This window comes from Chrysoperla carnea, chromosome 2 (genome assembly GCF_905475395.1).
Source record: "Chrysoperla carnea chromosome 2, inChrCarn1.1, whole genome shotgun sequence".
Taxonomy (NCBI): Eukaryota; Metazoa; Arthropoda; class Insecta; order Neuroptera; family Chrysopidae; genus Chrysoperla; species Chrysoperla carnea.
In genome coordinates, this window is record NC_058338.1 from 1,814,742 (window position 1) to 1,828,139 (window position 13,398).

Consider the following 13,398-nt stretch of genomic DNA (forward strand, 5'->3'; position numbering starts at 1 on the left):
ATACGTTCAACAGAATTCAGCAAACAGCAAATTGATTTTATTAATTATTACAGTTGTTGGTTGTATAGAACGGTAGCCTACTGTAAAAATTTACTTGTGACTCTCAACCATTAAGAATTTGACCGCTATGTGTGTGTGCCTGTCTGTCTGTGGCATTCTAGTGCTTAAGTTGGCATTCTAGTTTGGTAGTATGTTTCAAGTGCGAGAATAGACTTCCGTACCAGATAAAACTAAAAATTTGGCGATGAACTTCGGTTCAGTTTAGAAAATTCTTTAAGGAAAATGGTAGTTTAATGGAGAGTGTTCTTAGATATGTTTCAAGAGGGAGTTTAGTGTTCCCTACCAGGAAAATTTATCGGAGGTTATTTAAATTTTGTAAATTTCACTTGGATGAAATATTGGCAAAAAACGAAATAATAAAAGTTTATAACTTTTGTAATTTTTTATGTGCTGAAAAAAGCTTGTGGTACATTTTCCTTAGCCTAGGATCAGCCTAGAATCTAGAACTAGTTCCCGGTCTATGAATATAACAAAGATAGATAGATTGTATAGTAGAAAGATAGATTGATTTATGATTGTATTAAATAAAGATACTAAATATGTACAATACATCAAAATAACTAATAATTATTATTACTATTATACACCATCACAACATACGACCGGTGCGAGTTATGTGTTGTTATATACATTATTGTGTCCTTGCTCTTGCATTGTGATGTTATATTATTGTGTACAGTTATATTCAATTTAATTGAACTTGTTTGCTGAATCTTGCAATCTGATATCGTCCAACCCTTCAGTAGTATTTATACCAACCTTCTAGACAAGAGTCAGAGAAAGAAACTCTATTGTTTTGCATTGCAAAGTTGTTTTTTTGGTGTAATTAGATAACCACTCCATCACAAGCAGATCACTTGAGTTAACTTAACCTGGCCCCTGCCTGTTTTGCTACTCGATTTACCGTGTCATTGAATTTACGTTTACTCTGTTTATTAGAGTAAACGTTTACTCCGTTTTCATTAAATTTATCAAACTCAAAGCATTTTGTTTATTTGCTTCTTTTTGCCCAGTGTTAAAAAGTTTAAAGTTTTTGTTACGGGGTAAAGTTGAAGTATTCTATAACATGTTTACGAACAAAAATCTTGCGCGAACTTGCGCCTTTTCTTTTAAGACTAAGATAAGGATAAAGATTAAGATAGGTTAAGTCATAAGCCAAAAACAGGAGCAAGCAGTTTTTCAGTGAAAATTTTTAACTTATAATGCCAAAATCACCTTACGTGGAAACAATAGCAAGCATAGATAAGAAAACAGTGGCTCAGTAGCACAGAAAACTAGAAAAACTACAGAAGAAAATGAAATAATTGGGTTTGAAGACGAATATTACTAAAAAATTTTTATTATTATACCCTTTACTTTCGTCTAATTTTCTCAAGCGCCGTAACTTAAATCTTTATATGTATATACATCAGTTTATTATGAATTGAAGTGTACATGTTCGGTATGTTGAAACATCTCTGATAAATTTATTATCATTTCTGATATTATTAATAACAATATAATTATTTTAAGGTATTTATTTATTGAATTGCTTTGGCTACTAAATATATAAGGCTTGTTGAATAAGGCTTCTGACTTCTGTTATTATTACATTTCATTACATGCGAGGAGTTATGTAACTCTAATGATGAACGACAGACAGACAGACGTATAGTTATTAATGTATGTGGTATGCAACACTCACTGCTGTGTCGTCAGTCGTGTTGTCGTATTTATGTCGTTTATTGTCTTGCCACAGTCGTTTTAATTTATTATCTTCGATTTATTGTTTATAAATTGTTAATAATTTTCCGATTATAATTTATTTGTTTGTGGTATTAAGAAATTTTGTGGTTTTTCTTCGTTGGAAAATAGATGGCGAATGGAAAATTATATGAAAATTTATTTCAATTGTAATTTAATAATTTATATAGATCATAAATTTTCTCTCTCGATTGAAACTATGGAAAATGTTACAAAGATATTTCTATATTTAATGTTTTGGAAGTTAGAAAAAATTTTCTAGGAACTTCTTATTTTAAGAGTATATTTTTTATTTGTCATAATTTGTTCAAAAAAGTCTCCGGAAAATGATTAGCATAAAGTTTCTATTAGGTTAGGTAAGGTTATATTAGCTGTCCACGAAGGACACACTTTGGCTATAGAGAACCTTTGTGATACCATATATGTGTTTTACCACCTTTCCGCTTATAATTTCATTTAACAGCTACTCAATTTCAGAGGTTGAGTGCACCTCCTTCATGCATATAGCATGCACTTCACAGCCCATCACAACTATTAATTAAATTAATTTTGTTGCGACGGCGGGAATCGAACCCGCTACTCTTAGCATACCGCAGACGGTACATTTATACAATTTTTCATTTTTTGTCTATTTGAATTGCAACTTGTTTTCAGAATAAATTTGAGGAAAAAATGTCGTTTTAATTCTCTTCTGAGAGCACACTATTTCTTTGTGCTCTTAACCATTAAAAATTATAATTTACTCTCGCTTTTATAAACAACATTTTACACCGATTTTATAAAAGAAAATATATTTCTAACGACAAAAAAAAATTATAATAATCGTTCGATTATTGTTTCATAAATAATCACACGATTTCTTTTTGTATAAACTATACCGCGCTAAATTGCTTTAAACTAAAAAAACAGTCAACATATTAATTACCTTACGATTATTGCTTTTTGTGTCGCTATGATTGAGATACTGATCTTACCATGTAAGTACACATCTTATAAAGATAATTATCTTACAAGACATGATGTAACGTATTCTCATCTTGATAGCAAATTAATTTAAAAGTTCCGAAAATCGAAATCAAGAATTTTTTTAATATCGTGATGTTTTGAAATGTCTGTAGACAGTGGCGTAACGAGGAGAGGGCAAAGGGATGCTTCATGTCCCGGGCCGAAGGCTAGATAATAATAATTTCTGAAAAACATAATCCTTTCTTGATTTGTCTGATTAAATAATATGTTAGATTTGATCTTGAATTATTAACGACTGAACTAGCCAATTCGAGATAAGCTCTATGAAGAGACATTAGAAAAAAAGAAGTCCCTTTGTGGCAAATGGGATATTAATACAACAATACGTGTCATGAAGACGCCAGAAATGCTCGGAGAATTGGCTAGAGATAAATAATAGGTATCTTTTGAACTAAATCAACCCACACCCACACCCACACCAACACCCACAACCACCACCACCGCCACCACCACCACCATCACCACCACCAGCTCCTAACCTAACCAAAAATTACAAAAACTGTGTTTTTTTGAAATTTTTATGATTTTTTCGATTTTTACAAATTGCAAAAAGTGTAAAAAAAGTTTTTGTTTCCGATTTCGATAAAACTAAGTTTATAAGGTAATTTTGACCCGAAAATTACAAAAATCGTGTTTATTTGACCATTAAATGAGTAATTTTCGTGTAGAGCCAACATTTTCATTCCGTTCAGTCTCTGAAATTATTCCGCATTGAATCCAATTATTCCTAAATTGTCATTTCCATTTCAATTACGATTCATTACTGTTTCGGACACACAATAATAAGTTGGACAAAGACCCAAGATATTTGTTATTCATTTTATTACATTAGTTTTTTAAGAAACTGTCCGAAACAAAAGGTAATCAATTTTTAAAATGAAAATGATTTTTTTTCTAAACCATCCCTGAACTATAGCGAACAAAACAAAAAAAATAATTTTGAAAATCGGTCCAGCCGTTTTTGAGTTTTAGCGAGACTAACGCACAGCAATTTATTTTTATATATACAGATTTTCGAACGGATGGAAGGGCTTTTTTCCATACATTTAAGTGATGAAATGAATGGCATTTATGTGTTAAAAGTTTACTCTTAATCTTCCCAAGTTCTTATAGAATCCATCCTCAAAATTGGAAACGTAAGTCTCAAATATTTTCATACATCATTGTCTTAGGAACGTTTTTATACAGAAATTTTAAGGGCATCTCATTCACTGATTGTAAAAATTCACGGAAAATCGTAAAAAATTCATCATCCATTACAAATTTCGACAGGCGCGATTTCATTAAATTACAAATAAGGTGACTAAAATTATCAATAAATCAATACACAATAATTTAGCTAGTTAAGAGATCAATGGTCTGGCTTCTCAAAGGCATATCCACCACGGTTTGTTTATATAAAATGATATTACAGAATCAAACAACTTGTTTTTAATTCCCATCTCATTCATAATTAAAGTTGTTTTTCAAGTGATTATGACAAAAAAAATAAATAAAATATAAGTTTATTTGTATCGATTAAAATTCTAATACCTACTTCAAAAACACTTTCTTTAAAACGAAGAAACACTTTACGACGCCGTTCGATCATTGATCGTTTTTTTTAAACAGAAAATAAATCAATGAACTTTGGCATGTCGAAAAAAACAGGACATAAGAAAAGACCCTTGTTTTTTTTACCCTTTTTTGCCATTAACTGTATAAATTTTTGACTGTAATTCTATGGAATATTTAAAACTTTACGAGTATATTTTCCACCATAAAATATTACTCCAAATAATATTAAAACTTAAGTAATTATTCATAAAATAAATCAATAAAGTTTTTGATAGACATTTTATTAAAATATTGTATATAAAATGGCTGCTGTTGATTAAATATTACTTTTGAAAATGTAAATTTTAAAGTGGTCATTAAACAATTTTAATTTATATTGAATACCTACTAGAATCATCAAACAATCCAGTCAACTAACAACAGTTAGTGTAGGCGCTGAGTGGAGTTCGAATGCATTTACATGTGTTAGTCGGGTCGCCAAACCCAAATTTTGAGCTTGCTTAAACGCTCAGAGTGGGGTTTATACAACCATAGCTTCAAATATTTCTTTTTTTTTATTCGTCTTGATACGACCAATAGAACCAGAGGTATGGTTAAAATTTTAAACAAAAATGATAAGTGTATAAGGTCGGCACGCATCGCTTGGTTTGAAACGTCCGTAGATTCGCCAATAAATAATATTTTTGTACTTGAAGGTACTCATTTTAAAGGTATAAGTCTATATTTTAATATTAGGAACATAAAAATACGTTTTAAGCAACAACAACGAAGCTAGCACGATTGTAAGTATTAAGTTTTATCATTTTTCCCGCCCGCTATATTTAAGTCTAAAGCAAGTCCTTAGCGAAAGAAAATCCCACATAATTATATATGAGAAAATTACAAAGATTCTTCTAGTTAAAGAATCTTTTTTATTTTTTAAAATATCTCTATTAAAACTTGTGTTATTACAGCCAAATGCGAGCTATGGCCGTATAAACAATGAATTAATTTATAACAAACTTTTCTCCTACTCTGAGCGATGAGAAAGTTGAAAATTCCGGTTCAGCAGATCAAAATACGTCGAAATACACTCCTTAATGTTCGGTGGGACCTGTTAATGCATACGAAACCCCCTAGCGCCTGAACTAAGTCTGCAATACCTAGTTTATAGTCCAGTCATGATAGTTTAGTTATGGTCATCTATAGAATTCTAAACATCCATAAATTTTATATTGATAAATATAAAATATTAAATAAATATTGAATTCAATATCAGAGTATAGTCATATTCAATAAAACAGGAACACCATTCTGATAGTTCTAAAACTTTATGCGTAAGCTAATCGAATTCTCTTTATAGAATAATTAAAAATAGATAGAAAAATATTCCTTTTTCGCTCACAATTTCTCGTGAATGACCAAAGAAATGTACAAAAAAAATTTAAAAGTTTTGACTCGAAGTACTGTTTATTAACCTGAAGTGTAACAAATTTTTTTGAATAGTATTGTACTTTATATAGTTATTACAATATTTGATAAGTAATTAATAACTTTATGTTTATGTAATATTTATTTAGTCATTTTGAGTGCAGTTTGCAATTTTAGCAAACGTTTGTGCAAGACTATTTATTTTTCTTTTTTGAACTAAAAGATTCAATATTGAGAATATTTCATATTTTAAATTAATTAATTTGTTTTTAAGGATGTACGATCAACAAGGTAATTTTAAATAAAAAACTTAATTTTTTTTTAATATGAAGTTGGACTAAGTCTAAATCAATTCTTAAAATTGAAGGAGTTGCCCGATTACTTAAATAAATAAATGATTTAGATTTCGATATTTCGAAAACCAAGGCAGATATCGAAGAATTTTTGTCTAATTTTTCGTCTACATTCATGAAGTTATAGCAAAATTCATCTCAAAGTGAAAATAAGTTAAGAATAATTTCAACTCTAAATCTAATCTTAATATAGTTATGATTCCCTTTCTCTTAAAATAACAAGCCACCGCTCTTTTTAAACTAGAAAATTACAAGTTTGCGTGTCATTTTCAATGGAATTGGTTTCCTTCGTCAAAACATTGCTACAAAGGAGCTTCGTAAATAATATGGTAAATTCCTTTTAAAGAATCAATAAAAATAGGTCATTTTTAAAATGAAAGCCTTTATAAAAATTAAAAAAAAGATACTTTCATTAGCTGGATTCGAACGCCGGTCCTTTCATTTGGAAGGCCAACGTCATAACCAACCACCCAATGTGTATTTAATTGATTTAGTTTAATGAAATATACGTACAGTTTAATGATAAATAATTAAGTGTAAATACCAAAAAGATTTTTTCTTTGTGGTTGTTTTAACAGTTAGCTAGGAAATTATCTCAATTGTAACTAGGTTGAATTAAATTCTTCTCATCGGATTGACATGCAAATATAATAATTTACCTCCAAACAAGATAAAACCACAAGAAATCTCCCGTCTTTCCGTATATATTTTATAATTTATAATAATTTTGTGGTTTTCTTTCATAACTGGAATATATTTTATTACTTATATTTTGAATTACACCTGTACCTGTGTACAGTGAGTTTATAAAACATTGAAAGTATGAATATTTAATAGGTATAAATATTTTGATCCAATGCCGTAATATGAAGTTTCTGCCAACATTATTTGAAGTAATTTAGTTTACGCAGCTCCTGCGCAAAGAATTTACGATATGAATACGTAAAAACATAACAATCAATTATAAAAATAATCCTCTTTTTGAAATGAACCATCATAGAATGATTATAGGTTAGACCTGGATTGGTTCCCGATATATTTATGAAATAAATACAACGTTAATTACTTCAAAACATTTACTAAATAATTACTATTATACCTATTATTATGGTTTGTCAATTGGCTGCACCAAACATTATTATTGATAGTATATGCAATGTGTATAGTATAGTAGGTATACATTTATATGAGTGGGAGCATGGGACAAGGAGGCACTAATATGAACAACGGTAGTTATTATTACTGTTTAAACTACTTTTCATTTAAATACATAATTATAATGAAATTGAAACATTCAATATATTCAAATAACATCATATAATTAAAATGATTCGGCTGTCACGTGACTAGACAACTAGTTAACTAGACAATTTGTATGACATAAATGTAAGAAAATGCTCTAAAAATATGGTCTAAAAATCTCGAAAAAGCGTCAAAACCAAAGTTTTTTTATGTTTTCTTTTGGGAAAGCAACGTAAGGTAATGCTTTTTTTGCATAAACAGAATCTGTGGTTGATATTCTTCATGAGGAAAACTTTTTCGAAGTTACAATTCACATTAAATGTGAGTTCTTCTATAAGGTACAATGTGCACTGACTTTTGATTCATCCTGTATAATCGTAGTATAAAGTCGATTTCAATCTATTCAATATCAAACATTTATGCATGTGTATACAAAATTAAATTTTCAAAACTTGAAAGCTATCAATTCTCTTTCAAATAACTCAAACTCATCTAATAATAATAATAATGTTAACTAAATAATGACGTCACATGTCATATAAATGTAATGACGTCACACATATGTAGTCAGTGTATATTTGTGACAATGGTGGTGCTAGTGCATGTCTAATCATAATTATTATTAATATTATATTTAATAATCAAATAATATTGTGTTATGTAACAGCTAAACATATCAAAAACTATTTTAATTTAGACATTTATTGATATACTTACCGGGTGTATTTTCCAAAGTATTTTCTACAAGTTCTTTTCGTTTTTCGAGAATATTTTAAAAGACCATTATTTGAAGCTACTTGGAAATTTTCAACTCTCGATCTTTTATAGTTTTGGAGAAAATGGACACTAAAGTTTTGTCCTAATTTTCGCCCTCACGGATAAACAGTGAAGTTTACGAAAAAATGTTCCAATCAAAAGTTGTTTATTTTTTTATAAGGAACATTTTTTATATTTAAACTTTTGTTCTATCTCTAGCGGTTTACAAGATGGGTCCTACAGACCCAAGATCCAATTAACCTAGGCTGTTCATTTACGAACTCAGACCCACTTCTTTACGTCCTGAGCATGCTATAAAAATTTCAGCTTGATATCTCATTTCGTTTTTGAGTTATCGTGTCCACAGACAGACGCACAAGCTTAAATGGACTAAAAAGGTGTTTTTATGTACACCTGTATCAAAAATTTGTTCGTAACATCAATATTTTTACAAACTTGGGACTAAACTTAGTATACCCTGATTTATATTACATATATACAGGTTATAAAAATCATCCTATATATAAATATATTCCTATAACTTTCTAACATCTATCAATGGTTTAAGCTAAACATAAATGTGCATACCTTAAAACAATAATCCTAATTCCTAAAGGATGTATGAGCATGACAACAATGTTTGATTTAAAGGCTCAAAGTTTGTTTGTAGGTAGTCTTTTACTCAAAGAATATGTGGTTAAAATTTCAGCTTAGGTATCCGTGCAAATATTTAAGAAAAAAGTCATTAAAAATCGATATAAAATACATTGGCTCTTATGGAGGAATCTCAAAAAACGACATATTTTGGAAGTTTTTGATAATTTTCATTTGGAATGAATGAAAACAAATTTTAAAAAAAACTTTTTAATAGAAAGTAAACATATTAGCAATGAATTAGAAAAGAAAAAAACTAAGTGTCACCGTCCATATAAGGGATGTAAGAACAGGGTAGATTAAGGGTTGAAATTATTTTTATCTTATTTTCAACTTTGATGATGAATTTTGTTATAACTTCATGAATGTAGACGAAAAATAAGAATAAAATTTTTCGATATGTGTCTTGGTTTTCGAAATATCGAAAGCTAAATAATTAAACAAAATTTTCAATTTTCGATATTTTGAAAATTAAGCCAGATATGGAAAAATTTTATTCTTACTTTTCGTCTTATATCGTCAAGTAATAATATAAATTTAACATCAAAATTGAAAATATCTATTTTTAAATTTATGCCCCCACTATCCTAATTCCTTAACAAACAGCTTTCCTTATAGACTCCCACCTCCCTAATCCTTCTCCACCATCATGTTCTTACATCAACCCGGTACCTTAATAGTTATTCGTGTTAAACACATTTACTTATTTACAGTTGTATGATATTTGAATAATAGATTTAGATTGTTATTAATTATTATTAATAGTTCAATAATTATCATGTAAATATAATTAAAACGTTTTACTGTAATAATTATTATCAATTATATGGATTCATTATCGAGAATATTCGATGAACAAAGTCCTCTTACATATTTAAAGAACAATAAAAAACGAGAGGCGTCTGAAAATTTAAAGTATTAATTTAAGAAGTCAAATTACTTGTTTTATTATTTAAAGAATTAAATATTAAAGCTACTTTAATTCTATACTTTATGAAATAATTGTAATATTAGTTTAAAATAGACATACTTCTGATTTAGTAGTCAACCCAATATGTGCGAACATTACCTTCATTTGGCTTGATCAACATATTTATTATGACATAACATAAAATTTCCTTGTTCTTACTTTAAATTATCTCTATTATCTTTAACTTCTTCTGATGACTCACAACTCATTTTTTTGAATGAAAAACATAAACTTTGGACAAAAAATATAAACTGACAGATTGTAAATTATTTTCAAAATATTCTTAAAATTCATGACAAGCTGAATCGATTAAAAAAGTTTTAGTTTCCTAGATAACACATCGTTGGATTTTGGGGTAGTTTTAAACTGTTACACATTTTTTTGGTTTTACCTCCCAGCCAGCAAACAAATTATAACGTGCGATAAAGAACATAGCTCCAATAATAACAACAGGTTTTTTTTATTTATCAATAACCATTTCTAATAATTAATAATTTGAATTCCATTACACAACAATAGATATATTAGTTTACACATATATATGTATGTATTGTTGTAAATGTATTAATCTTAACTACAATTAGTTAACAATAGCCCACAGTCCAGTCCTGTCCAGTCCAGTCAGTCCAACATTATTGGTATTGTTGTATTATAATTACAATTATAATTATTATAATCATATTATAATTATCAATAAATACATCATCATCATCACATATTGATCATATCTGATTGCAATCAGATTAAATATCATCTAATCACAATATGTTCTAATTTATAATATTTATATTATCATCGGATATCGATCGGTTCTATTACCTAAATAATTTTTGGAACCATGTTCCTTATCGCACGTTATAATTTGTTTGCTGGGGTTGGGACGCAAAACCAAAAAATGTACAACAATTTTAAAACGACCCCTAAACCTCCGACGTTGTGTTAGCTAGGAAATTAAAAGTTTTTTAAACGATTCAGTTTGCCATGAATTTTGAGAATATTTTGAAAATAATTTACAATCTGTTAATTTATATTTTTTGTCCAAAGTTTATGTTTTTCATTCAAAAAAATGATTTCTGAGTTATCAGAAGAAGTTAAAGATAATAGTGATACTTTAAAGTAAGAACAAGGAAATTTTATGTTATGTCTTAATAAATATCTTGATTAAACCAAAATTGCCTTATAAATGAATTCTATCAAATTCCGAAACAAAAACATTTTTTGTGAATTTTTTTATTTTTTCAAAGGGTTACTCTTAATTTCGACTCAAAACATTCAGAAATCGAGTTTGTTTCACATTTGAATGAGTATTTTTTGAAATTACGTGCAAAATCGATTCGAGATATCGTTTATCTTAGAAACTACTGGCTCAATCACCAAATCAACCCGATTTTTGAATATTGTGGCTCAAAATTATCTTATTAACTGAGTTTTATCACATTCTAAAACAAAAAAATGTTTGTGAATTTTTTCGATTTTTCCAAGGGGTTCCCCATACATTCCCTTCTCCTTCACGCGATTGATTTGCACGAACCAATAAAAAAAAACATTGGAAAAAACAACATCGAAATAAAAAATTAGTCCATATCAATATAAACATTTTACCTAATTAGGTAAAATTAATTTATGTACCTAAAATTTTAATATCACAATATGTATATCGTAGCATGTAGCTTTTAGCTTGTAGCTTGTAGCTTTTATAGCGCATAGTTTGTGTATTAACCACTTGAATAAAAACATGTTATGTTATGTTTAAAGTAGCGTTGATTCGTTAGCTTGTTCAGTTTTTTAGTAGCAAGTAATTGTTTTCAACTCGAAAATACTAATTTAATGATAAATTTTCCAAAAATTGACAGTCAATTGAACCTAAATATGAAGTTATTCTTGGTTTTCGTGAAGAACGTTGAAAAGTTATTTATTTAACGTGAAAATTTCTCAAATTTAAAAAAAAAAACTCTTATGATAGAAAGTTCACTCGGATGGGGATCGAACCCACAACCTCTTGCACTCCAAATCACCACTCTAACCACTGACCTATTGTCGAGTTATATTAGAAAAATCTTGAAAGGACATTTTTTTAAAGAATTCATTATTATGAGAGCATTTTTTATAAGTAAGTTATTGGTCTGAATTCTTAAAATTAAATCCCAAACGTTGTTTGTTTGGGTTGTTTGTAAATATTAATTTTATTCATAAGCGGTTCTCATGTTATGTTCAAATGTCAATAAATATGTTTGTTTGTGGGGTAGTGCAACGTTATTTACCTATGAGAATTTTATATACGTATAGGTATGTGTAACGTTTCGTTGTAACGTAATGTAACGGTGTAACGGTGTTGTAACAGTGAAATAGTGACCAGGATATACATTTTTAACCAACAAAACATGTTTAAATTATTTAAAGTATCCTCACTGCTGAGCTGCGAATACAATTTAATTCATTTAAAATGAATCGAACTAGAAGCATATTCCACAATTTTCTTTTTTCTTCATCTGCAATATAAAAAAATAGTATAATTTTTCCATATATGCCACAGTTTTTTAAATAATGATGCCTAAAGATTAAGAGAAAATCACTTATAGAAGAAATAACACACAAATGCCATTCATTTCATGAAGTTAAATGTATTTCATGGAAAAACGAGTGGCTCTTGTTATAATTTTCTTTCTAGGAAAATATTTTCTCTTTTAACTAATAAAAATTAGTTTTCCAAATTAATCTTTTTAACATTAGCCTTGTTAATTATCCTGCTTATACAGGGCATTAATGAGAATGTATTTACACGATTTAAAGACGAACCTAAGAAAAAGTGAATTTTTGGGAAGGGTTTTCAAAGTCGATCTTGGAAATCAAAATTGAAACAGAATTCTTTGAGCATCGGACAAGAAATGAGGTTTCTTATTGAAATTTATAACCAGTAAGTTCAATTTTTCTTAACATAACTGTACACACAAAAAAACACATCTCTAGGTACATAAAATTTGTTAAACTACATCAAAAAATAATCTGATGTAAAAAAATAAAAATAAAGTTTTTCCTTTTATTTTACGGTGGTGCAGCCGTAAAAAACTATAGACACGTGACATTTGTGTGCGTTTAATAATAGAGAATGACGCGTGCGGAACTTTTTTTATCACGAACCTCTGTCTACAACAGAAAGGCTGACCGAACGAAGGAAGTTTAATTTGAATGAATCATGAAAAAATGAAATTGAAAGTTATTTTTTAAACCTTGTTAGGAAAAAACTAGGTAATATTTTACTTTTTTATTGGGTACTAAACGAAACACAAAAACGAAAAAAAAATATTTTCCAAAAATGAAAATTAAATGTCTTTACGGGTACATTTTTATATTAACCCGTCAGCACTTGCGTTATGTATATTATTTGCTATGAGAATAGAAACTCATTAAAATAATTGTATTGTCATTACGTCAAAGTGAAATGTCTATTTCTAGATAGTTCCAGATATGTTTTCGTCTCATATTTAGATTTAGGTAGTTGTAGCAGACGGCTTCGCACCCTCTCAAAACGCAATTAAACTTTGAAATTAAATGTTCCAAAACGATTTTTTATCAAAAAACAAAACCGTCTGTCTGTACTTATTTATAGAATTCATGACATAATAATAC